The 27713-nt window shown below is 44.6% G+C and overlaps 1 protein-coding gene and 1 non-coding gene across 3 annotated transcripts in view; both read left to right on the plus strand.

Annotated features, from left to right (window-relative positions):
* The window catches only part of ENTREP2 (endosomal transmembrane epsin interactor 2), a 454036-nt gene that overhangs the window by 203143 nt on the left and 223180 nt on the right, over window positions 1-27713 (plus strand). The window lies entirely within an intron of this gene.
* On the plus strand, window positions 22410-22512 carry LOC128580064 (U6 spliceosomal RNA). Its single transcript, XR_008378423.1, has one exon. It is a non-coding gene; the product is annotated as a U6 spliceosomal RNA (small nuclear RNA).

Genomic DNA, 27713 nt, shown 5'->3' on the forward strand with positions numbered 1-27713 from the left:
CAATGAAAAAATAGCCGGGTGTTGTGGTTGGTGCCTGTAGTCCCAGCTGCTTGGGAGGCTGAAGCAAGAAAATCGATTAAGCCCAAGAATTTGAGGTTGCTGTGAGCTGTGACGCCACGAGACTCTACCAAGGGCGACATAGTGAGACTCTGTCTCAAGAAAAAAGAAAAGAAATTGATTAAATAGTAGTCTTTAGAGAAACTACAAAAAATACTTTAAAGAATGACTATCGAAGAGATCACATTCTCTGACTACAGTTTAATTGTTAGAAATCAATAACAAAAAGATAAATGGCCATAACATTTTAGGAATTTAGAAAGCACATTTTAATAACTCATTAGTGAAAGAAATTATAATGGAAACTAATAGCATTAAATAACTTAGAAGAAAGACTGAAAATGAATGGAGTTAGTGCTCAAGCTAATGTAGAAAAAGAACAATGAATAAAATTTAAGAACATAAAGGTAATAGCAGAAATTGATGAAATGGAAAACAAGCTACAATAAAGAGGATCTTCAAAGTCAAAAGTTAGATCTTTAAAAAATCTAATAAAATAGGCAAACATGGTTAGATGAGCAAGAATTACAAAGAGAAGGTAAAAATAAGCACTATTGTGAATGCAAAGGAGAACAGAATTACCAGTACAGAAGAGATTAAATATGGTTGCATGCCTGCTTCACTTGGGCACGTTCAGGTAATATAACTTGAGAAGAGACTTGACAGCTCACATGTAATGGACAAAATTATAAGAAATATAACAGATGGCGGCGCCTGTGGCTCAGTGAGTAGGGCAGCGGCCTCATATACCCAGGGTGGTGAGTTCAAACCCAACCCCAGCCAAACTGCAACAGAAAAATAGCCGGGCATTGTGGCGGGGGCCTGTAGTCCCAGCTACTCGAGAGGCTGAGGCAAGAGAATCGCCTAAGCCCAGGAGTGGGAGGTTGCTGTGAGCTGTGTGACACCACAGCACTCTACTGAGGGCTACAAAGTGAGACTTTGTCTCTACCACACCCCCCCCCCCCAAAAAAAAAAACATAACAGAGGCTGTGTGCCTGTAGTTTAGTGGCTAGGGCGCCAGCCACATACACCGGGGTGGCAGGTTCAAACCCAACCCAGGCCTGCCAAACAACAGTGACAGCTGCAACCAAAAAATGGCTGGGCCTTGTGGCAGACTCCTGTAGTCCCAGCTGCTTGGGAGGCTGAGGCAACAGAATCACTTGAGCCCAGGAGCAGGAGGTTGCTGTGAGCTGTGATGATGCCACAGGGGGACATAGTGAGACTCTTGTCTCTGAAGAGAAAAAAAGAAAAAAGAAACAACGTAAGTTGTTACAAGCAATCAATGGGCTGACTTTCCAGTGTGCACAGGAGCTGGTACCATGGCACCAGGTTTTTAAAAAAGAAAGTAGACTAGCAAGGAGGCCAAAAGAAATACTTAAATCTGTCTCTCTGGGCTGGGGCCTGGGGCAGGTTTTACAGGCAGAGGGGAATGAAGCGTCATCTCATTGGCTCTTGCAGTGGGTGATGTTAGGGCTTGATCTAATTGGGTCCCGGATCCTGCCCTGTGGTGTCCACTTCTTCATTCAGTGCCTGCTTCTTGGTCTGAGCATGCAGGGTACACCTGTGGTTGCATGTCTGCTTCACTTGGGCACGTTCAGGTTACATAACTGGCGATGTCGCCTTGTGGTTCCTGGCAACTGAAAAACAAGTCACCATTTCATTACACAAAGTTGAATAACCATGAGCTTGTTCTGAGGTTAGGAAGTCATAGAAAAAAATGTATATATGTGCCTAAATTAAAAGAACTTTTTCATTCTTTTCTTTTTCTTTCTTTTTTTTGCAGTTTTTGGCTGGGGTTGGGTTTGAACCCACCAGCTCCCGCATATGGGGCCGGCACCCTACTCCGTTGAGCCACAGGTGCCACCCTTTTTTTTTTTTTTTTTTGAGGTGGAGTCTCACTTTGGTGCCCAGGCTAGAATACTGTGGTGTCAGCCTATCTCATAGCAACCTCAAATTCCTGGGTTCAGGCAATTCTTCTGCCTCAGCCTCCTGAGTAGCAGGGACTACCCATGCCCACCACATAACTAGCTGATTTTTCTGTTTTTATAAGAGACCCCTGTCTGGAACCCCTAGAGCAGGGGTCCTCAAACTACAGCCCGTGGGCTACATGCGGCCCGCCGGGTGTTTTTGCCACAGCTGCCTGTCCTGCTTAGTAGCCAACTTGTCCCGCCCGGGCTGCAGTGCACATGTGTGGAGTGTGTGCCAACTCTCCGAATCTGTTCCTTCTCTCTGTCTCTCCCCGCCGGGTGTTATTGCCGTCCTGCTTAGCAACCCACTGTTCCAGCCGCAGTGCGCATGTGTGGAATGTGCCCCACACTCTCCAATTCCCCTCCTACTCTCCGACTCTGCCCCTTCTCTCTGTGTCTCCCTGCCCCTCCGTCTCTCTGTCTCTCTGTCTCTCCACTCCTCATCTCAGTCTCTGGTGTAATCAGAGGAGTCACCAGGTTGCCTGTGCAGAGCCTGCTGCTGCCTAAGGACTGAGGTAAGAATAAGTTAGGATTTTTTTTTCGGAAGTTAGGAGGTCTTTTTTTTTTTTTTTTTTGCAGATTGGGGGGCACCTTTTTTTTGGAATTAGAAGAGCCTTTTTTTGAAGTTAGGAGAGCCTTTTTTTATAACGTTGGTTAGTTGGTTGGGGGTAGTTTCTAGGGGGGTTGCATCACAGTGATAACACAAATAGTCAGCGCTCAGTGTTAATGCAAATTGTCGGTGCTCAGTGGTTATGATAATTGTAAGTGCTCAGTATTAATGCAAATTGTTAGCGCTCAGTATTAATGCAGATTGTCAGCATTCAGTGTTATCGCAAATGGTCAGTGCTCAGTGTTATCACATGGGGGCCCCAAACTGGTAATCTGCCTAGGGCCCCATGGGAACTTAATCCGGCTCTGCAGACAGCTGAGGAGTAGGAAACCCAATTTAATTGCCAGTAAGTGCATTTATATTCTGATTGCTATTCAGTTGTGTATGATGTTGTATGTTGTGTGCTGTGTAAGCCCCAGTTCACACTGTTGCGATCTCCGAGCAGTGTGAGTTCAGCCAAATGCTTGTACGGCTGAACTGGCATTAGATTTGGAAGAAAAAAGGCATACGTGCCTTCTTTTTTCTTGCAGTGGAATCTGATCACATGGGTCTTCTCACCCATGAGATCAGATTCTTGTGCAAGTTCACAGATAGCAGTGTGGTTCACACAGGGTAGTGTGAACTGGAAAGGTGGTGGAGGAACCGGCTCTGTAATCACAGAGCCTGAGGTAAAAGCGGAGTTCCACCATATGGGCACTGGAGAGGCTGAAATGATGTGGACTGGCAAGGCTGCATTGATGGGCACTGATCAGACTGCATTGATGGACAGTGCGGTCTATATGTCTCTGTGTAGGCAAAGTTATTGCTGGTATATTGTTTTTGGAGCGTTGTATATATAGGTATTTTACTAATAGCAATTTGGAATCCCTAGGAAACAATGATATCAAGAAAGAGAAAAATTGACTCAGAGTGTAGGATATTCAAAGAATAGTGGACTTATGATTACTTTTTCATGCAGTACAAGGAAAGAACTGTGTGTTTGATATGTCAGAATATAGCGTCTGTGTTCAAAGAATACAATTTGTGTTGACATTATCAAACTCAGCATAAAGATAAACATGATAGTTTGGTCATAGAAGTGAGAAAAGATAAAATATTAAAACTGAAATATACATTGACAACTCAGCAAAATACTTTTGTGAAGCAGAAACAGCAAAATACTTCATCGCTGTGAGCAAGTTTTCAAGTTGCCAAGCTAATAGCGTGCACTGGCAGACCGTTCGTGGAGGTAGAATTTGTTAAAGAATGCCTTCTTTCTGTTAGCAAAGAGATGTGTCCAGAGAAGGCTGATTTATTTAGTGAGTCTTTCAGGACCCTCAATTACATGAAGGATTGAAAAAATGGGAGACGATTTGCATCAGCATTTGCAAAACTCCACAAAAAATCTTTCCTGTTTTTCCTTGGCACTTGACGAAAGTAATGATATTTGTGATTCTGCACAACTTCTAATTTTTATTCATGGTACGGATGACTATTTCAAAGTCACAGAAGAGCTTGGTGCACTGCAGAGCATCAAAGGAATAACTACAGGAGAGGATATCTATGAAAAGGTTTGCCAAACTGTGAATAGTTTGGAGCTGGACTGGCCAAAACTAGCCAGTGTGACAACTGATGGTGCTCCTAGGATGGTGGGGTCTAAGAAAGGAGTAATTGCTCGCATTAACCAAGAGATTAACAAACATAACCATTCTCATCCAATAGCCATACACTGACTCATCCACCAACAAGTGCTGTGTAGTAAATCACTGAAGTGGGACTCTGTTATGAAAACTATGGTATCTTGTGTTAACTTCATTGGAGGTAATACACTAAACCACAGACAATTTCAGGAATTTCTGTCTGAGCTAAATGTTGCCTGTGAAGATGTTCCGTACCACACGGAAGTCCATTGGCTAAATCAAGGGAGAATTTTGAAACATTTCTATGACCTACTTCCACAGATTACAGCTTTTCTGCTTTCAAAAAACAAGTACCAGAGCTCCATGATGCAGAATGGAAATGGCACCTTGTCTTTCTGATAGATGTAACAGAGCTACTCAACAGTTTCAATGTGCAACTTTAAGGAAAGGGAAAGCTCATCTGTGATATGCAATCACATGCAAAAGCATTTGAAGTAAAATTAGGCCTCCTCATCAAACAAGTGAAGGAGGAAAATTTCTGCCATCTCCCCACAACTCAAAATCTGTTAGCGGAAAATCCATTGGTTGCATTCCCAAATAAAACGTGTGGATTCACTGGAAAAGTTGCAAAAGGAGTTCCAATTTAGATTTAAAGAGCTTCATCTCCATGAACAGGACATACAGCTTTTCCGTAACCCATTTTCTATTGACATTGAAAATGTGGATATGATTTACCAAATGGAACTGGCTGAACTGCAGAATTGTGACTCTGTGAAAGATGCATTCAAGTCAAGCAGCCTTCCTAATTTCTATGCATCTCTCCCCTCTGAAACATATCCTAATCTCAGGAACCATGCACTCAAAATGGCAACCATCTTTGGTAGCACTTATGTCTGTGAACAAACTTTTTCCACAATGAAACATCTGAAATCTCCAACCAGATCTGGACTAACTGATGCACACTTGCATCACTTGTTACGACTAGCAGCGACAAATATGGAACCGGACATTGACCATATCATTAGCCAAAAGCAGGCCCATAGTTCCCATTGAAATACTGGTAATTTTGTTGATTTAACCTTACTTGTTCTTCACTTTAAATATTGTATTTGTTCCCATTTTGTTTTTTTACTTCAAAATAAGATGTGTGCATAGGAATTTGTTCATTTTTTTTTAAACTATAGTCTTGCCCTCCAACGGTCTGAGGGACAGTGAACTGGCCCCCTGTTTAAAAAGTTTGAGGACCCCTGCCCTAGAGTCTGGAACTCCTGAGCTCACATCAGGCGTCTGGAATTCCTGAGCTCAAGCAATCCTCCCACCTTGTCCTCCTAGAGTGCTATGATTATAAACATGAGCCATCACACCCAGCCTAGAATAGTGTCATTCTTAATGGGGGGAAAGATTGAAAGTATTCTCTTTAAAATTGGTAATAAGCCATCTACAAATAAACTATTAGAAAGAATGAGTTGGCAAGGTTGTTAGCCAGAGGATTCCTGTAGTCAATTATACTGTGTAATTGATTGTATTTTTATACTTTGACAACAGAGAATGTAAAATTTTAAAGGGCATATTTTACAATAATACTAAATAAGAAACCTAGAAATATATCTGACAAAAATGTGTAAACTGTGTCTGCAGAAAATAAAAAACTTTTATTTGAAAGATGCTAAGTAAATCATAGTAATGGAAGGTTATACTGTATTCATAGAGCAGGTAGGAACACTCAATATTGTGCATGTGACTGTTTTTTCCCCAAATCAGATTTAATTTATTCCATTAAAAATCCTCAATAGGATTCTTTTGGGGGAGGGAGGATTTAGCAACCTAGTAAAATTATAGGAAAGAGCTGGAGGCCAAGAAACGTTATAGAGACTCCTGAAGTAGCAGGAATTTTAGGCTAACAGTTATTAGGTCTCTTTTTAAAGCTATAGAAATTAAGCATAGGTTCAAAGGTAGATAAATCAATGAGCAACGTAACATGGAAGGTGGGAACATACGTAAGGAACCGTGCAGATACGGTGGAGAGGGTGTGGGTGCATGCAGAATGAGGGGCCCTGCGATACACGGTGCTGGCACTACTGGTTGTCCACAGACAAATCTGTGGGGTGGTGCCTGTGGTTCAGTGGGTAGGGCTCCGGCCCCATATACCGAGGGTGGCAGGTTTGAACCCATCCCCGGCCAAACTGCAACAAAAAAATAGCCAGGCATTGTGGTGGGCGCCTGTGGTACCAGCTACTTGGGAGGCTTAAGGAAGAGAATCGCCTAAGCCCAGGAGATGGAGGTTGCTGTGAGCTGTGACACAACAGCACTCTACCGAGCATTATAAAGTGAGACTCTGTCTCTAAAAAAAAATAAATAAATAAAACATAAAGGCAAAATATTAAAACATATAGGACACAGTGTAATTTCTCCGCAGACCTGGGAAGAATTTTTAAAATAAGGTGTAAGAACGCCAATGCTGAAAAAATATGTTTGGAACATTTATGATAAGTACATTTAAGTTAAACTTTTTCAAGTTCAGAAAGACATGATGAAGAAGGTGAGCAGATCCCTGAAAGGAGGTGTTGGCAGGTCGTGTTTCTGATTCTTTGTAAGAACTTCGCAGATCGATAGACACAAAACTCAGTAGAAAAATGGACCAAGTGCTTACATAAGCTTTTTACAGAAGTGGACATATATGTGGTCAATAAACATATAAAAAGGTGTTCACGTCAGTGTGGATAGGCAAATGCAGACCCCAGAGAGAACCCGTGCCTGCCAGGAGGTTGACAATCCCGGTTTGCACACAATGAGCAGCATGAAAATTCCTGGTGGCAGTAGACAGTAGGCATGGTGGAACTGCTCTGGGAAACAACGGAAAGAACTTGGCGAGCTTTTCTGTAGCAAGACACATGTGTGGACCATGACCCGGCCCTTCCACTCATCAGTATAGCCTCACAGATCTTGCCCCTCAAGGAATAGCATGTGATGGGACAAACTGGGAACAGTCAGCAGAAGGATGGGATGTTAGTGGCATGTTCTAAAGAAGTGAACTAGTTTATTTTATGACTCTGTTAAACTTATTTTAACTGATGCAATTTTTTTTTGGATTAAAGTTCAAGATACAAATATCCATTGTATACCATTAACAATCAGAGCATTAAAGTTAACATGACAACACAAAATACGAAATACAGGCTTGGCGCCTGTGGCTCAAGCTGTTAAGGTGCCAGCCACATACACCTGAGCTGGCGGGTTCAAATCCAGCCCGGGCCCGCCAAACAACAATGACGGCTGCAACCAAAAAATAGCCAGGCATTGTGGCAGGTGCCTGTAGTCCCAGCTACTTGGGAGGCGGAGGCAGGAGAATCGCTGAAGCCCAGGAGTTGGAGGTTGCTGTGAGCTATGATGCTGCAGCACTCTACCCAGGGTGACAGCTTGTGGCTCTGTCTCCAAAAAAAGAAACAAAAAGAAAGAAATACATACAAATGCTTCTTCAGAAATATATAGTATTTCTGCATGGAAGACTTCTAATTATTATTGAAAACATAAAAAGACACATGTTTGTGTATATTGCAAAATTGTTATTAATGGTCTTTTTTTTTTTTAACTTGTTTAGGTATTCCTTCTGTTATAGCTCAGGGTGTTGTCTTTCTAGGGATATCCGTATACCACATAGCAAATTCAGTTTGCTCTGGGGGTTCAGAAGGATTGTAGCAAACAGCTGTCCCACTGGGGGGCACACACATCTGATATTGGGTGTTATTATATATGCGGGTACCTTCAGGCTTTCCCAAATATTCATACTAAGAGTAAACCAGTAAGACAATTTTGACAGCTTGTCTAATTTGGGTTACCTTTTGGGTACATTTTTCACAACCTTCATCACATCTTACACCTAAGATTAAAGAAGGAAAGTGAAAAAGTCCAAAGCAAAGAATCAGTAATCAGTACCACACTGCTGCTGTTCATCCTCAGGCTTCTCCCGTGTGTAGACCAGTCAGACCCTGGTATGCGACTGGGGCAGGGCTGTAGTCTGTTTTCTCGGGGTGAGATGGTGGGGATGCTCTGGGTGTCACTGGGCCGTCCACTCCCTGTCACTGGCTGGTTTCACACATGAGTGGTGTATCCAGGCCTGGATGCCGTTCCCCTTCACTGCTGTGCTGTGGTGTGGTGTGGACAGGATCACCAAGTAGGGGCCTTTTCACTATGGTTTCTGCAGGCTCAGGCTCCAATCTTCAATCCACACCTGGTTACCTGGAAAGTGGGGATGGACTGGGGGTGATAAACTAATAGGACATCTATCATTGACCCATTCTGAAATCTTTTTTTATTATTTTTTCCCAGTGACATTAGTTGGTTAGTAAGTTAGTAAGTTTTGTTTCTCCCACTTCTCTCAGGGTCCCTGGTAAATTTTTTTAAATGGGAGGGGTCCTGAGATATAGTATTTTATAGAGTAAGTAACCTATTTTTTTTCTAGGTTTTTGAACCAGGCTACATTGATTACATTTGTTAGGTAAAGTCTCTCTTATATTGTGTCCCGCCCCCAAAAGGTATGTCACACACACACATACACACACACAAAAAAAAATGAACCACAGTGTAAGTGATTAAACAATGGCCATGTGCAGAGACTTGGTAGAAGAATCTTTGAAACATGACTATTCTCAGTATGACCCTGAAAGCAGAGACTAAGACCAGGTTGAAGGATGGGCGCGGTGGCTCACACCTGTGATTCCAGCACTCTGGGAGGCAGAGGGGGGAGGATCGCCTGAGCTCAGGAGTTCAAGACCAGCCTGAGCAAGAGCAAGACCATGTCTCTACTTGAAATAGAAAAACTAGCCTGGCATGGTGGCACCTATAGTCCCAGCTACCCAGGACGTTCTACCCAGGGCTATCTCTTGAGCCCAAGAGTTGGAGGTTGCTGTGAGCTATGACACCAGGGCGCTCTACCCAGGGTGAGACAGAGTGAGATTCTGTCTCAGAAAGACCAGGGCTAATAGGAAGCTCTCTGTACTGCAGGGAGCATGGTGAGGCGGGCAGGGCAAGGCAGGGAGGGAAGGAAGTCGGCATGAAGCTGGCCACAGCCGGTATGGTTCTTGATCCTGATGGCACTGCAGAGCCGTCTGCCTGAGGGCCCCCCCACCCTCCGCGCCCCCCCCCCCCCCCCCCCCGTGCTCTGTTGCCTGAGGGAGGCTTGTGGGGTGCTGGCTTCCCCTGAGCAGCCCCTGCAGGGAGAATGAGTCATACACCTTGTGAGCTGCGGGTGCCCTCCATGTGGACTCTGAGACATGCATGAGAAGTGCAATAATTTTTCTATGAGGGGCAAAAACAAGCAAAACCAAACACTAGTAGAGATGAATGTAAATGCGTGGGAAAAGTTTCAAAGAGAGAGGGAAAGAAATGATAGATGCAGAATTCAAGCTCTGATTCCATAAGCATCTAAATAGGAAACCTTGGCAAAATAACTCAAAAGAGGCAGGCCTTTGAGCTCTGTGCTGTAATGAGGGATCAGAGGGCAACCTCCTGGCATTTGTAGTTCTTGACAAGAAAGTTGTGACTCCCACTTTGGCTCCGAGGCGTTACTCTCTGTTTGTGGTGACCGCTGAGCAACTGAGAATCCGCAGTGGTCCTGAGAGCAGCTGAAGATATACCTGGGGTCCCATGGCCCTCAAACTCCTCAGGAAGAAAAGTCCCCTGAAGATGTCCCTCGGTGTTTAAACCTGGCTGGAGCTGATGAACTCACAGCAGAGCCCGAAACTAAAATTGAAAGTGGAAATTAAAAAAAAAAAGAAAAGGGGAAACGGAATAGAATTATAATATAATAATAGTCTGGATCTAAAATTCCAAATTACATTAACAAAGAATGAGAGGTGGGGTAATGGGGGAGAAGGGAAGAAAACATAATTGTGTTAAAACCTTTGTCTATTCGGAAAGCCAGAGCTATGTAGGACAAACAATGAACTGAGGCACGATGGCTTATGCCTGTAATCCCAACAGTTTGGGAGTTCAAGACCAGCCTGGCTAATAACAGTGAGACTTTGTCTTTATAAGAAAAAAAATTAGCTGGGCATGGTGTGGCATGCTTGTAGTCCCAGCAACTGGGGAGGCTGAGGCAGGAGGATGGTTTGAGCCCAGAAGTTTGAGGTTGCCGTGAGCTATGACCCTGTCACTCCAGTCTCACCCCCGCAAAAAAACCCTGAAAATTTAAAGCTAATTAATAGAAATGACAGCTGTGAAGGCACATTCCAAATTACTAGATATTGGACCTAATTTAAACAAATTAGCCATAGGAAGTGTTATTTTGAGAACAATCTAGGAAATTTGAATAGGGATTGGGTATTAGATCATAAAAGATATTTTAATCATACTTAGTAATTTTTAGATCTGTTATTGCCTTTGTGGCTATATAGAAAAATGTTTTTATTTTTAAGATATGCATATTAAAAAATTTAGGGGTGAAATGTCATGAGGAAAAAAGAAAGGAGAGATGAAGCAAATTATAGCAGAATTGTTTGTTCATCAAGGTGCCGGGTTAAGTAATTGGATTCTTATTTTTCTACTTTTTTAAGTATTTGGAAATTTTCAAAATAAAAAGGTTTAAAAAAATTATCAAAGGGTTGAAAGATGAAGTCGACATCTCAGATAATTGAACAAAAAAAGACCAGGAAGTTGGAATGGGGAGAGAGAAGAGAGAATGTCCGCCTGAGAGTAGAAATTGCAGAGACCAGAGGAAACAGATCCCTGCAAAATAATGATGGAAGAAACACTCCCAGAAGGGAAAGGCAGAGGTTCCAGACTCAGAGCAGGTGCTCAGTACTTCACTCTCCCACTGCCGTGGACGTCTGAGCATTCCCACCAGCAGCCAGCTGGCCCGTCTGTCCAGGCTTCTCTTGGAATTACTCCCGAAAGCTCAGAACTTCATCTCCTGAGCCCACTGTTGGTCGGCCTTATTTTTCTTCATTTTACGTGTCTCTATGTAACATACCATGTGATTTTATTCTTTTAAAAAAAAAAAAATCTCCTTGGTCTTCTGTCCCCAAGAGTGCCAGCAGTATGAGGGGGGCACGCACAGTCTCCCGAGTTGCCCATGCTGAGCACAGTGCCTGGTAAACAGCTGACATTCGTACTTCTCAGTAGCCACAGTTGAGGCCAGTATTTAATAGATCATTGCCTAAAACGTTCGGAGAGATAATGTAACAATCTATAATCTAAATTTTCTATCCTTATATCTCAAAAATCTTACCTACTATGAATCCTTTCTTTGAAAGTTACTGAAGGATCTGGTCCACCAAAAATTTAGGGAGCAAACCAAGTAAAAAGAAAACCAGTTTAGGAAAACAGGCTACAGACCAAGCAAGAGGCAAAGGGGAGTCCAGGGTGAAGAGCAGTCGCTGGCACCCCAGGCTGAAAGGACACCCAGGTGAGGAAGGCGCAGGTGATAGGGGTCCAAAAGGGACACACCCACAAAAACCAGAATGGATAGAGCCCTAGCGTGCTCACTCACACGCACTAAGAGGAGTCCCTCAGTTCTGTTGGAGAACCAGGAATAAATTTTGGGTAGTTGCACAATCTTGCATAGCAGTGTTTTGGGCAGTGATGGCTGCATAAATGATGGTGGACCTGTAAGGTTCTAACACCATCTTTGTACTGTACCTTTTCTGTGGTTGGATACACTTAGAGACACAGATACTTACCATTGTGTTACTTGGGTGCAGTACCACATCCAGTAACCCGCTGCATGGGTGCGTAGCCTGGGAGTGGTCGGCCTGCTGGACTGTGGAGCTTAGGCTTGGCGTGGGCTGCTCCGCGTAGGTTGAGTAAGTGTTAACACCCTATGATGTTCATACACTGACACACTTCTCAGAACATAGGTATCCCCTTATGTAGTTAAGCAATGAATGGCTATAGAAGATTGAAGTGAAAATGAGGCAATAAATACCAATTAAATTTTATACTGTGATTTTTAAAAATTTTAGAATATTAGGGGGTACACAGGTTTTGCTTACATACGTTGCTTTTTGTACAGATTGAGTCAAAGTTGTGTGACTTCCACCTAGATAGTGTGCACTGTACCAAATAAGTATGAAGTTACCCCTACCCTGCTCCCCTGGACCCCCAGCTTGATTTTCATTGAGATTTACTTCTATATGTGCACTTAATTGTTGATCGATTAGTTCAACAATCGATTAGATCGATTAGTATTGAGTACAAGTGTCTGCTTCTTCATTCTTGTGATGTTTCATTTAGAAGAACGGTTTCCAGTTTCATCCAGGTTGTCATAGGATTTTTTAAATTCCCATTAATTATAGTGTTAATTGTGGCTCCATTCTGGATCATTATGGGTCATTCTGGTTAAAATCCACTGGAATGGGGAACACATGAAGTCCTCTCAGCAGCACCCATAAGCCAAGCAAGCTACAGCTTGCACAGGTGAATCAGAATGGGCAAGGTGAGCTCTGTTCCTTGGAAGTGAAATAACAGACCGTAATACCATCTGTCTCAGAACTTTTGTAGTGACCCATGTAGCTACATAGTAATAATAAAGGCAATATCTAACGTAGGAATTACAGAAAGTAGGTTGTTACTGTGTTGGGCTTGGGGCAGTGAGGGGACATGGGAGCAAGGGTGTGGTTCTGACTGTGCTGGCTGTGTATTGGGGGATTGCTGGGGACATGAAGATCTTCATCTTCCACATCCAGGATCCGTCAAAGCAGCAGTTTTAACATTTGAAAGTAAATAAAAGAAACAGCAAAGGGCAGCACCTATGGCTCAAAGGAGTAGGACACCGGCCCCATATGCCAGAGGTGGTGAGTTCAAACCCAGCCCTGCCCACCCCCCCCAAAAAAAAAAAACTGCAAAAAAAAAAGAAACAGCCAAAATAATTGCGAGTGGCAGCCTCTCTATGGAACAATTTGTCTTTTCAAATCATATGTAAGAATTGCTAGAGTCAGAAAAAATTAAATATGTATTCATATTTTTATGAGCTTGTTTAAACTATTTTTTCCTCAAATATGCTTGTGATTCCAAATGTTTATAGACTAATGTAGTAGGTCATTCCTTAAATACGTGATGGTATTTTCATATAATGGAATCACATTTTGCCATTAAATTGACAGTAAAGATAATATATAATATATAAAGGTATGATTTTAACCACATGCATTACACTGTCATGAGAAAAGGTTATTGACCCAACTTTTATGAAAATCTCCTTCTGTGGAACCCAGCCATGTTTTAACGGAAGTCACAGTGGTGGGAGTATGGATGATTTCACTTCTGCCTTTGGCTTATCTTCTTTTCCTAACTTTTTATATGTTGAGCTTGCATTGCTTTTGTTACAAAATAAAAGGGAAAAGTCAGCATACTGCTTCTCAGGACTGGGCCACCTCCGTGTGGCTGCAGAACCAGACAGGAGTGAGGACTGGAAGTGGCCGTCGTGGGGGCTGGGCTTCAGTTGAGCTGGGCCTGCCCAGAGCCTTCACCTCCAGGCCTGCTGTGGCTCCAGGCTGCTAGCTCAGCGTGGGGGACTATATGGTTGAAAAAGACATACCCTGTGCCCCAGGATTTGCTGACCAGCGGATGGCAGGTGCGTTAACAGGCGCATGGAACGTCAGTGCTCTAGCCCAGCTGTCCTGCACGTTCCCGGTAGTTAGTTAGCGATGCTGGGGAGGGGAGGCAGCAGTGACCCTCCCACCCCCAGGGGAGAGGCCTGCCTGGTTGGGTGGGCAAGGACCCTCTGAGCCTAGAGATGTGAGACTTTGCCTGAGGGTTGAAGAAAGCCCCCAACGGGCAGAGCATCATCTGGAGAGTGACACACTCAGATTTGCATTGTAACAAGATGATTCTGCAGTGTGGAAAATAGGTTAGAAGTGGCCAGGAATGGGGCTGTCACAGGGCTCTTAAGGGAGCTCAGTTGCCCAGTGACAACAGGTACAGGGCAGAAATGGAGAACTGGGGCCGAGTCCATGGAAGTTGATCAGTAGATGCCGTGACTGGATGGATTTGGGGGTGAGTGGGGTTGGAGGGGGAGTAGGCTCACTCCTGGTGCCGGAGGGTGTCTGGTGGAGGTGGGGCGTACTCCAGGAGCTGCTGTCAGGCTGCCTCCCTCAGGTTTCCACAGGGCCAGTGGGTATCCACACAGGTCGGCAGGCAGAGGGGCTGCAGAGGCACAGATGGTTGGAGCTGGGTGGCGAGAGCCCTCCCGGAATAGACCCCACCTGGAGGGGAAGGAGGGCAGCAGATGGGTGGGTTGAGGGAGCTTTGCTGAGGGGCAGCTGCGGGGGGCTCTCCCAGCCAGGGCAAGGGAGATCAGGAGTTAGAACAGCCTCAGTCCCAGGAGGGCTGGAGGGCTTCCCTGGGCTCAGCAACCCAGAGGCCACTGCTGACCAGGAGGAGGTAGGTGCAGGTACCTATCACAGGGGGAGGGGAGACAGCTGTTCCAGGGATGCTGGGGCCACTTGGTTAGGGAAGGGGTAGGTCCAGCGTGGCATGAGGCGTCCATATCCCCACCCTCTGCATGAGGGTCCCAGAAGTGCCTAAACCTGAGGAGGACACGGGCCATGAGTGAGGGGGACTGAGTGTGTGTCACCTCAGTCTGGGCTTGCCATTGGTGGCCCTGGCCTTGGTGGCACAAGAGCACTCCTGTGCCCTGTGGGCACCCTTCCCCCTGCCCTAGGGTCCCTCCTCTCAGAGCCTCACGGGCACAGATTGGCTCTGCCCAGGTGAGAGCAGAGGGCAGGAGACAGAGGGCTGGACCGCCTTGGTGCAGCCCCTGCTGAAGGAGGGAAGGGGCTGGCTGGGTCTGAGCTGGGACAGTGTACGGGTTCAGCGAACCCTTCAGGATACAGCAGGACCCTCTCAGGGAGGGTATTCTGTTCCCCAGCCAGAAAGGAGCGTGTTTTCAGGCTAAGTCACGAATGGGAGCATGGCTTCTGCCCATCTCGGAGAACCAGACAGCTCTGGGAAAACCCAGGCCAAGGCACCTTTGGGGAACAGTCCTAGATTTGGGATATGGAGTTTGCATAAACTGCGTGTGGCTTGTAACATTAGTACGGTGGGCCTTTCTTCATAATGACTTGGAAACGAAAGAGCAATTTGTCTACCCGACAGTTCAGTTCCTATTGTAATTCCAGTGGATTTAAAAGTTGATGTAGCTCTGTGAATTGGCTTGCGTAATTATATTCTGATAGCTTTTCATTACACATAATGCGACTTTAATGGAATTAATGTTCTGTATCAACAAATACATTGTTTTTGTTATTGTGCCAAGAGGAGACTTCTAAAGGAAGAGAATGAAAATGATTTGCAAATGGTTTATATAATACGTCTTTTCACACAGGGCAATCTGCCCGCCCACTTCACATCTTCCTGATGCAGATTGGGTTGAGAGGGGGAGGGGCAGAGGCGCTTGCAAAGTTTTGGGTGCTGGTTGGAATCATCCTTGACCTGGATTTACCTTTAAAATTCTCATTTTTCTCCATCAAAGAGCAGCAGCCCACATAGAATGGCTCATGGCCACCTGGCTGGCACCTCTTTGGACAGATCAGGTCCCTTATCCCCACACTCATTTTGTTGGTCATCCTGCCACCTCAGACCCCATCACAGAACTGGGCTTTGGGTTTCCTGGCCCTTTGCTTGGGCCGATGGTCCTTATGTTCCCAGAAAACATAGATACCTATTCTGAGGCCAGGGCCCTTGCATTGCACACACTGGAACTTATCTCGCCCTTCCCGCCTCTCCAACCAGAAAGGGACCGTTAGGGGGCTAGTACCCACTGGTGTGGTCCTGCCCCGCCTTGAGGGCACAATCACCTGTCATTGGCTGGGGTTTTAATAGCGTGTTTTTCTCTGTTTTCTGACTGTAACCACGGGAAATAGAAGAAAAGTACAGGGAGGAGGTTGGGTCGTAGCTCACACCTGTAATCCTAGCACTCTGGGAGGCTCAGGCGGGTGACTTGCTTGAGCTCAGGAGTTCAAGATCAGCCTGAACAAGAGTAAGACCCTGACTCTACTGAAAAAAAAAAAAAAAAAAGAAAAGAAAAACCAGCAGGGTGTAGAGGTATACTCCTGTAGTCCCAGATACTTGGGAGGTTGAGCCAGGAGGACTGGATTGTTCAAGCCCAGGTGTTTGAGGTTGCTGTGAGCTGGGAGCCACGGCTCTCTACGCAGGGCAATGGAGTGAGACTCTTGTCTCCAAAAAATAAATAAAGAAAGAAAGAAAGAAAAGTGCAAAGAGGAAAGCAAAACCCCACCGTCCAGAGACACCTGTGGTGATGTTGAGATGGGCTGCAGGTTTTTGTGTATTTGCATGTTGATGTCTGTATCTGTTTATTTAACAGAAGGGAACTTATCTGCCTTCCAAACCGTCTTTTAGCCTGCTTACCCCATGCTGCTTCTTTTTCTTTCATTTAGTGCGAACATTTCTATATGGCATTAAATATTCTCCGGCAACATGATTTAATGGCAGCATTTGGGAAGGACCCGATAAATACAAGCAATTTCCTCTTGCCGAACACTTAGGTCGTTTCCAGTTTTCAAAATGAGAGATAATCCTTCAGTTAATACTGGAAATGCTTAGAAGAGGATTTATAGGTTCGATAGTATGCGTGGTTTAAATATGCATACCATAATACATGGCAGATTAAAGATTAATACCACAGAAAGTTACATGTTTAAAAGCAAGTCTTCTCCCAGCTCCTCCCTGCTCCAGTTTTTTGTTAGTTTTTTTTTTATTAAATCATAGCTATGTATATTAATGCGATCATGGGGCACCATACACTGGTTTCATAGACTGTTTGGCACATTTTCATCACACTGGAAGCCTTAACATAGCCTTCCTGGCATTTTCTAGTTATCGTGTTAAGACATTTACATTCTACATTTACTAAGTTTCACATACACCCTTGTAAGATGCACCGCAGGTGTAATCCCACCAATCACCCTCCCTCCGCCCCCCTCCTTCCTCTCCTTTTCTCCCTTCCCCCTATTTTTAGGTTATAATTGGGTTATAGCTTTCCTGTGAAAGCCATAAATTAGTTTCATAGTAGGGCTGAGTACATTGGATACTTTTTCTTCCATTTTTGAGATACTTAGAAGAATATGTTCCAGCTCCATCCATGTAAACATGAAAGAGGTAAAGTCTCCATCTTTCTTTAAGGCTGCATAATATTCCATGGTGTACATATACCATAACTTATTAATCCATTCGTAGATCAATGGGCACTTGGGCTTTTTCCATGACTTAGTAATTATGAATTGGGCTGCAATAAACATTCTGGTACAAATATCTTTGTTATGATGTGATTTTTGGTCTTCTGGGTATATGCCTAGTAGAGGAATTATAGGATTGAATGGCAGGTCTATTTTTAGATCTCTAAGTGTTCTCCAAGTATCTTTCCAAAAGGAATGTATTAATTTGCATTTCCACCAGCAGTGTAGAAGTGTTCCCTTTTCTCCACATCCTTCCAGTTTTTTGTTGTTGATTTCCTGTGCATCTTTCTGGTGTGAGATGTGTCTGCTGTACCAGCATCTGTCTTTTTCTTTACACAGATGGGGTCCTTCAGTGCACACTGGATTACGTCTTGCTTTATTTATCTTTGAGATGATTCCACATCAGCATAAACAGTTCTACCTCGGACTTCATAATGCATGTTCACATGTAATACCTAAATATCAAAGTATATTTAACTGTTTTTATTGCTACCCACTGGTTTAGGTTTTTGCAGCAAATATCCTTGTATAAATGTCGAGGCAGAATTCCCAGTAGCGAAATCACTGAGTATGAGCATATATTTTTTTTTATTTTGAGAGATATTATGAAATTGTCCCCACGGAGAGCTCCCTCAAATTATCCCATTACCAAAAATGTTTTGTTGTCCTTCCAGCCCAGGTTCTGATGGGAACAAAAGTTTTTCTTTCTGCCCTTCGTCATCCTTGAGTTCTATCAAAACATCACCAAAATGTTGCCAGTTTGATGGATAAAAAATATTTATCGTACTGTTTTGATTTGCTTTAAAAAATATGAAACAGTGGATGGCACCTGTGGCTCAGTGGGTAGGGCGCTGGCCCCATATACCGAGGGTGGCGGGTTTGAAACCGGCTCCCACCAAACTGCAACAAAAAATAGCTGGGCGTTGTGGTGGACGCCTGTAGTCCAGCTACTCGGGAGGCTGAGGCAAGAGAATCACCTAAGCCCAGGAGTTGGAGGTTGCTGTGAACTGTGACGCCACAGAACTGTACTGAGGGCGATAAAGTGAGACTCTGTCTCAAAAAGGGGGAGGGGGGAAATGTCCTATTCACAGTATTCAGCCATTTTCCAGTTTGAAATCAGTCTTTGATTTTGTGTTCTTTCTAAAGCACAAATAGGTTTGGCTCTTGCCACAATAATTCAGTGGTGGACAGTAGGGAGGCCTTGTTTTCCCGTCTGGGTCTACGGGGCAGCTTTTGGGGCTCCATATTGGGTAACAGGCTTCTGTTTGGGTTTGGGTCTGTGCCGTGTGTCCATTGTGGGGCTTGGGCTTGAAGGGGCAGTGACCACGTGGACAAGAAGAGAACAAGAGGGAACAGGGAATACAGCTGATGGCCTCGGGGGTGATGGACAGGCAGGTCCCATGGCCAAGGTCGATATTGGGGTGGGGATGGGATTCTACCCCTATCTGCAGGGGAGGCTTCTGCCTTACATGTCAGAGGCACAGACCTGCACTTCCCAGACAGCAGGCCCTGCAATTTAGAACAAAGGGTCCTTCTGCCATATACCAGTGTTCTTTTTAAAAAAGCCTAATCAAAAATTAAAAATTTGTCTATCTTTTCTATTATGACTCTTGATACTAAGTCAATACTGTGTCATACTTCCAAAGGCTGACTTGAAGATTTTTTTTTTTTTTGTAGAGACAGAGTCTCACTGTACCGCCCTCAGTAGAGTGCCGTGGCATCACACAGCTCACAGCAACCTCTAACTCTTGGGCCTACGCGATTCTCTTGCCTCAGCCTCCCGAGCAGCTGGGACCACAGGCACCCGCCATAACGCCCGGCTATTTTTTTTATTGCAGTTTGGCCGGGGCTGGGTTCAAACCCGCCACCCTCGGCATATGGGGCCGGCGCCCAGCTCACTGAGCCACAGGTGCCGCCCAGACTTAAAGATTTTTTTTAAATTTCACCCATTTTCTTTTAGAACATTTGTGTTTTAATGTATGCTTTACTCTTTTATTTTCCTGGAGATTATTTTAGTATAAACTTGAGGTTGAGATTAAGTTTCATGTCCTTCCAAGTGGCTAGCCAGTTGCCGTAGCGCTTTTTATTGCATAGATTTTCTTTCCCCCTTTTTAGTATTTAATTAGAATGGCATGGAATTTATACATTATTTAGTCTTTCTACTTAAAAATGTTTTTTTCTCCATATAATAATGAAATCTTTTATGTTCCCTAGTAGATATTTAAGATTGTCTTGGTGTTATTTCCTGTTAGCACCATTTATTTTAATATGTCATGTCTTTTTGCTTATTGTTATAAATGGAATATTTAATTTATTCTCATTTCTAACTAATATTTCCTGGCATTTAAGTTTAAGAACATGTCTCCTGGCTCGGTGCCCGTAGCACAGTGGTTACACAGTGGTTATGGTATTGGCCACGTGCACTGAGGCTGGCAGGTTCCATGTGCACTGAGGCCCCTGCCAGCTAAACAACAATGACAACTGCAACAACAACAGCAAAAAAATAGCTGGGCGTTGTGGTGGGCACCTGTAGTCCCAGCTATTTGGGAGGCTGAGGCAAGAGAATTTTTTTTTTTTTTTTTGTGGTTTTTGGCTGGGGCTAGGTTTGAACCCACCACCTCTGGCATATGGGACCGGCACCCTACTCCTTGAGCCACAGGCGCTGCCTGAGGCAAGAGAATTGCTTAAGCCCAAGAGTTGGAGGTTGCTGTTAGCTGTGACACCATGGCACTCTACTCAGGGTGACAAAATGAGACTCTTTCTCCAAAAAAAAAAAAAAGAAAGAAAGAAAAAAACATGTCTCCTAACCATGCCTTCACTGTAACACAGGGCAGGTCACTTAACTGCTCTCACACGTGCCTTTCAGGGTTGTCAGGATGAAGATTTGAAGCATTAAAACTTTGCAGGTGTCAGGCGCACAGTCAGTTTGCAATAATGTAACTACAGTTGACCCGTGACCCACCACTTGGATATTTGCTGCAAAAACCTGAACCGAGGGTAGTAATAAAAGGCTATTAAATCAACTTTGATATTTATGTAGTACATGCATATTTATAGTATTTTCTGGTCTGCAGTCAGCCTTGCCCCTTCCTGAGGCAGCCCTCCACTTACTCAGCCTCCTTCTCCTCCTCCAAATACTCAACCTGAAGATGATGAGCATGCAGACCCTTCTGATGACCCACTTCCTTCTGATGACTCATAGGAAATGCAGTGTGTCTAACTTATTATTTTCTTACCAACATTTGCTTTTCTTTAGCTTACTTTATTGTATTGTGGAAATACAGTGTATAAGATATCTAACATACAAAATATGTGTTAACTGACGGTATTATCAACAGTGGGCTATTAGTAAAGTTTTGGGGGAGTCAGAAATTATACACGGATTTTAAATTGCCTGGGGGTCAACACCATTAAACCCTCACGTTGTTCAAGAATCAACTGTGCTATCATAATTTTTCAATTTATTTCGTTTGTAACACAGGTAATATGCTGAATTCTTTCAAGGTTTCTTATTCTTTTTAGTCAAATTCTCTTAGGTTTTCTAGTTGGATAACTATGTCACTTTCATATAGCAACGATTTTGACCTCTTCTTTCTGATGTTGATAACTTTTTTTCTTGTTTCATTTTATTAGCTAGTTATATTAGTTTTCTCTTGTAGGTAGCAAATTGCCAGATGCATAGGAGCTTCGAACAGCACCAATCTATTATGTTTCAGAGGGTCAGAGCTCTGGAATATTTTAGTTGCCTCCTGTGCTCAGGCTCCAAAGGCTGGAATCACGGTGAGGTCAGACACACCTTCATCTGAAGGCCTGATGACGGGGAGATCCATTCCCAAACTTCCTTGAGTTGTTGGCAGACTTCATTTTGGGAGCTACATAAGGCTTGGGTTTGCTCTCAGCTCACGGAGGCCTCTCACCACTCAGCAACTCACCTCTTAAAGGCCAGCCGCAGCAGAACCGCCCACACCTCAAATCTTGGACGTTGGGAACAGCCCAGACCCAAGACCCAAAAGGCTCACCTGCTTGGGTCATGCCCACCCAGGATCATCTCCAAACTGATTTGGGACTGAAGACATCAGTGAAATGTATTCACCTCATCTGTCGTGGCACTGCACTCTATCCAGTCACAGGAGATGATCTGAAAAGTCTTCAGAGAGTCAGGATGGCACCACCCCACCAGGATCAGCAGTTCAAAAGACAGCAGACTTTTTAAATTGCAGAAGTGGAAGCCAGGAGACAGTGGAATAATGTTTTCATACTGTTGACAGAAGCAACTGTCAACCTAGAATTGTGTTTCCAGCAAAATTATTTTTCTCGCCTGAGGGTAAAGTAAGACATTTACAAATGAACCCAACATGACAGTTTATGACTATTTGTTAAAATGACTATCAGAATATAAAGGAATTTTTAGATCAGGGGCTCATAACTTTTGTCGCAACAGTCTAGTAAAGCTCATGAACCCCCTTCTTACAAGAACGTTTTTAAAAGTATGAAAAAAAGTACATAGGGTTGTAAAAGAAACCAATTATCTTGAAATATTTTAAAGTAAAAATACTTTTAAATGTAGCAGAACCTCCGTAGTTGACTACTTTCTTAAATTGACCTCATTTTCATAGATGGGACACACACTCCATGTACGTATCAGTACAGCAGGCCTCGTTCCGTACATTGACCACCTCTGTATGTTGACCAGTTTGTTACGGTCCCTCCAGTGGTCAGCTCACAGAGAGGTTCTATATACAGCATGTCCATAAAGTTCATGTGCAGTTTAAAATGGCACACTATTTTAAATTGCAAACGAACTTTATGGACATCCTGTATATTATGACAGTGTATGTGCTACTTAACAATATGTTAAACAACAAAGTGTAGTGGTGGGTGTAGAAAGTCCCCTAATTTCCTAGTTAATTATCTCTTCCCTGTTGAGAAGGCGGCATCTCCCAGAGTAGGGCGCTGGGACATGTGAGTTTGGTATCAAGTGCATAAGAAACATGCGTTGCATACAGAGAAGATTAGCATGGCCCCTGCGCAAGGATGACACGCAAATTCGTGAAGCGTTCCATATTTTTAAAGAAAAAATAGATGAAAAAAAAACGTGTTGCAGCTGAACAGACTGGGGTGTGTTTTACCTTGGACCTTCTTTTGACTCATGAATTATTTGGAATATTTTAAAACATAGCATTCATGGATTTTTTTTTTAATCTTTCATCAATTTATAGTTTTACTTGCTTAAGAAGGATCAAAGGCTGTACAGTTCTGCTTTGTCTTGGGGGAAGTACGTTGAAGTGCTTGCTATTAGGTAATGTAATTACCTGACTAGAAAACCCAAGAGAATTGACTAAAAAGAATAAGAAACCATAAAAGAATTCAGTACATTATCTGGTTACAAAATAAATACATTGAAAAATTATGATAGCACAATTGATCCTTGGATGACATGTGGGTTTGATGGTGTTTGATCTCCAGGGCAGTTTAAAATCCGTGTATAACTTCTGACTCCCCAAAACCTTTGCTGACAGCCCACTGTTGATTACATAGCCGGTTAACACATGTTTTGTATGTTAGATGTCCTATAAGCTATATTTTCATAATATTTTATTCTTACAATAAAGTAAGCTAGAGAAAAGAATAAGTTAGAGAAACTATATTTCCTATGAATTAAGTGGAAGTGGGTCATCAGAAGGGTCTTCATGCACTTCAACTGAATATCTGTGTGGGTCTGCTTTCTATCTTGGGGGAGTATTTTGGGAAGAAAGGTGACTTTCCTTGTGGCCACCATGAGTTTGGTGCATTGATGCAGCCCCCCAGAGGAAATTGTGTGAAGAAAGTTGGGACCACCGACTGGAAGGGAGAGATTGGGAGAAGGAATGGTGTGTTGGGAATTGCTCCAAGGAGCAGAGGAGAAGCTGTGGACACAAGGCGGGGTGCTGATGAGGTGTTCCCCAGAGGTGGGGGAGCCTGGGGGTCTGTGCGCCTCAGCGGGCCTTGTCATGTGCTCCTGTAAGACTCACACCGACATCAAAGAAAATGAAGGAACGGTCAAGAAGGGTAGTCAACCAGTCCAAGAGGAGGACACTAGATGGCATAGAGCCTCCATCCAGACGGCTTTGCAGAACGGCCGTTGCCCGACTTTTTTCACTCTGACCAGCTCAGAATATTATGTGCTCCATCTTTGCAACAACCATTCATTCTCCAGACACGCAGAGAATGGGACTTGGGTGTCTTGGTGGTTAATTGGTGTCACTATAGCTGTTGGGCACGTAACCATGTGTTTCTCAAAAGGAATCTAATTGGCGTTCAGGGCTGCATCCCAGAAGGATTTGCTTCCCCGCCAGTTACCTTTGAACCACATTTGATGATCTGGAGAAGATTCTTTATTGTAGGCAGTTAAAGGACATTTTGGTGTTAAGAGGCCAAGATTTAAAGAGCTGATTCATTCCAATCCTCTGTGTCCAAGCAGCAGTACCAATCAGATGGGAAGGGCTTTGGCTGTAAAGATGCCGCTGCTTCCTGGCAGGCTCCTCGCCCCTTTCATCACCCTCAACAGCAGGAAGTTCTGTCTTGTTTCTAATTTAATCTCTTGCCTCTAGTAGGCTGGTCGGGAAGAAGGAAAAAGAGCGAGTTGGCATTCTTGCAATTCACCGTGCTTGCAAAGTGAAGCCTCCTCTCTCTGAGCGATACTGTGTCTTCCCCGTTCTTTTTGGCTTTGGTTTCACAGCCGTTTAATTGCCCAGGACTCTTCTCTGACCCGCTTCTGCTTCTCCACATTCTTTGCAAACTGCGGACTTTGAGTAACGGCACTGATAAGTGGAACCAAGCAAGGTTCCACGATGAGGTAATTTCACGGCTGACCAGACTCATGACCCTTTCTTCCCAGGAGTGATAGAAAGTCCACCTGCAGATTTACTGAGACGTCAGGACATGCAGTGTCACCCTAGCTGGCAGCTGGCATTCCACAAAAGTAGTTCAAACTGAGACCCGATAGTTCTGGAGCAAGGGGCCTGAGCTTCCTTCACACCATGACACCAAGGCGTGTATAGCACATCCTTTGGTCCCAAATGAGCCAGAGCAGGCTTCTCAAGTGAGGAGGGAGGACGCGTCCCCACATTTGGATGTCGAAAAGCCTCCCTCCAGCCATTCTGATGTGGCCTCTCTGGTGAGAGCCGATGTCAGCGTTGCTGGTATTGGAGGGGAAGGGAGGGGGGCAAACTGCCATTTCCAGGGAGGCATGGGAAGAAAGTGGGTATTTTGGAGCATCTGGTATCCCACTCTGGATGTATTGGTTTCTCAGTCTGCTGTGGCTGCCATGACAAAATGCCACAGACTGGGTGACTTGATAGAAACGGATTTTCTCACAGTTGTGGAAGCTGGAAAGCCTGACCTTAGGGTATCAGTGTGGTTGGCTCCTGTCTGGGGCTTTTCCTGGCTGTTTCCTCACGTGGCCTCTCTGGTGTGCGTGAGTATAGACAGGGTAAGAGAAGGCTTACCCAGAAGGCTGCCAGTCCCATCATGAGGGTCTCACCCCCATGACATCATCTATCGTAGTCACCTTCCAACTTCAAAATGCCATCACATTGGGGGTTAAGACTTCAACATATGCATTTTGGGCAAACACAAACATTCCATCCACACAATTGTTTTCTGTTGCAGATGACCACAAACTTCTCAGCATGACACATCATCCATTTAAAATCTCACATTTCTCTTGGTTTAGGAGTCTGGGCGTGGGTCCGCCTAGTCCACTGGCCAGGTTTTGCAAGACTGTAATCAAGATGTTGCTGGTTAGGCAACGTCCTTTAGAGGCGTCACTGGGTGAGGGCTCCTCGTGATCTTTCTGAGGGAGGGCATTATATGAGGCCAGGGGTCATGTTAGAACTCTGTCTCCCACACTGAGTTTGATGGCTGTGTTCCTTTACTTTGCATAGGAGAATGTGATCCATTCCTAATCACTGTTATTAAAGATATTTGGAAATGTGCATTTTCCTCAATAAGCAAGTCATCTGTGTTTGTTGGGAGTTGGATTATTTAGGGAGCTCATGGAACGATAACTTCACTTTGTGATGAGGAGAGGAAAAGTCGATGATTTTTACTGTAGCCTGAGATGAAAGAATGTTAACATCCTTTATGTTAAAAGGAGGAGGAGGTAGAGGATTACCTACTATTCGGAGGTTTGTGTGTTTCCAGTAAAATCCTGTACAAGTGACTTAGTCACTTTGGAATTTTGATAATTTCATCTGAGTTCCTTAAGACCCCTGAGAAGGTCTGCGTGCGTAGTGGGTCCCCCTAGGATTTCTCTCTAATTGTTAGGCCCTTCATGAGTGAGAAAGACTTGGGCCATGGTTGAAAGAGGTAAAATTTCATGCAGTAGGGATGCAAAGTAGAAGGTAGGATGTGAGAGGATGCTTCCTGCGAGATCCTCCTTCCCTTCCTCTCTAGGATACGTCTCATGGGGTTGGTGTTGGTACAGGTGGAAAATGGAGGAAACGTTTTGGGGGTGACATCCTAGGGAGATGATGTGGTTAGAGCCAGAGCCCCCTGGACATGGCCATCTGTCCAGAGGAAGATGAAGGGGCAGGGGCTGGCCAGGGCAGGGCCCAGAGAGTTGGGGTGCGAGGGAGAGAGCCCGGGAAGGAGCCTGGAAGGGCTCTGAAGTCCTGTGTGACCCACTCTGTGCCTTTTGCACAGTTCTTATCCCTTGCCAGGGTCTCTAGAGGCCACTTATGGAGGTGCTGATGGAAAATCAAGGACCTAATTATTATGAGTCTAGACTGGGAGGTGAGATTTAATGGTAGAGGCATCTAGGATGGTTTTGGTGGAGACGGGAGTGAGTGGATGGAGGCTATCGTGTGAGCAGGGAAAATGACAGCAAGTGGGAAGAGAGGAACAGACAAGTAGAGAGACGTGGAGAAGGCTGATCCAGAAGGGCTGGCCCTCTGCCCTGCACCATGAGCTGGAAAAACTATGGTCAGAAATTCCAAATCCACCAAAAGAAGGAGGCCTGGAGGCGGAGGAATGAAGTGAGGGTTTGAAATGTCAGGCACGAGGTGACGGCTTGGGCACTTTCTTCTGAGAGAGGATGGTATATTCTGATGGTAAAATTACTGGGGAACAGGATGTGTCTGTTGGAGTTCAGGTGTTGGGTACTGTGGGCAAGAGAGAAGTTTTATAGGTATTTGGAAGAAGAACCAGGAGACTCAGTTGCAGACATGGGAACTGTTAGCGAAGGATTTCCCTAGGCTCACAGCTGGAATACAAGGGAAGGAAGCCTGGAAGTATTTAGTCTTTTAGATTTAGTATAGTGTAGTATAGTTCAGTTCACAGGCCTGACTGTGACCGGAGGATCTGTGAGCACTGAAGGAAGAACGTACATGTGATGTGCTTGGGAGCAGAGCCCTGGGAAGATATCTTTGGTTCATGGTTTTTGGATTTTTTTTTTTTTTTTGGTCTTAATAAAGTTTAGAAATATTTCATATCAGCTCCTGGTCCAGATTTTTTGAAATCTGCCTGAGACTACCATGCTGCTTTCCTTGTGGGTCTGATTGGTCCTTTTGGATCTCAAGGGACGTGTGCCCTCTCTCTTCCAGAAGGGTCCCTGGCGTCCTGGCTGTGCCCACTGGCAGCGAGTGTGAGCAGTTTATCTGCATGAGAGACCTCACATCCAGACACCGTCCTGATAACGGGGTCTCTTCCCAACATGCCACCCTGCTGCAGCCCCAACCCCTCCCTGCATCTGGGGGGACAGCAGGCTGTGCTTTAAACTGCTTTTGAAAATAATGTAATTAATGGTCTTTAAACATTTTCCATGGCACACCAGTTGAAAACCACTGATGTAGAGGACCAGGGTGAATAAGTGGCCTTGTGGCAGGAGCGTCTTCCAGAAAGCTGGTCACTCTCGGGCCACCCAGGGCAGTGTGTGCAGTGACCCACTCCTGATGCACCTCTCTACACGGCTGCAGGCTGTGAGAATATAGCTCCTGATGCCCCACTCCTGTGTGGGTGCTGACAGCTCCTGGTGTCCCACTCCTGCGTGGGTGCTGACAGCTCCTCGTGTCCCACTCGTGCATGGGTGCTGACAGCTCCTGGTGTCCCACTCCTGTGTGGGTGCTGACAGCTCCTGGTGCCCCGCTCCTTCATGGGTGCTGACAGCTCCTGGTGCCCCACACCTGTATGGGTGCTAACAGCTCCTAGTGCCCCGCTCCTGGGTGCTGACAGCTCCTTGTGCCCCACTCCTGGGTGCTGACAGCTCCTGGTACCTCACTCCTGGATGCTG

This window comes from Nycticebus coucang, chromosome 2 (assembly GCF_027406575.1).
Source record: "Nycticebus coucang isolate mNycCou1 chromosome 2, mNycCou1.pri, whole genome shotgun sequence".
NCBI lineage: Eukaryota > Metazoa > Chordata > Mammalia > Primates > Lorisidae > Nycticebus > Nycticebus coucang.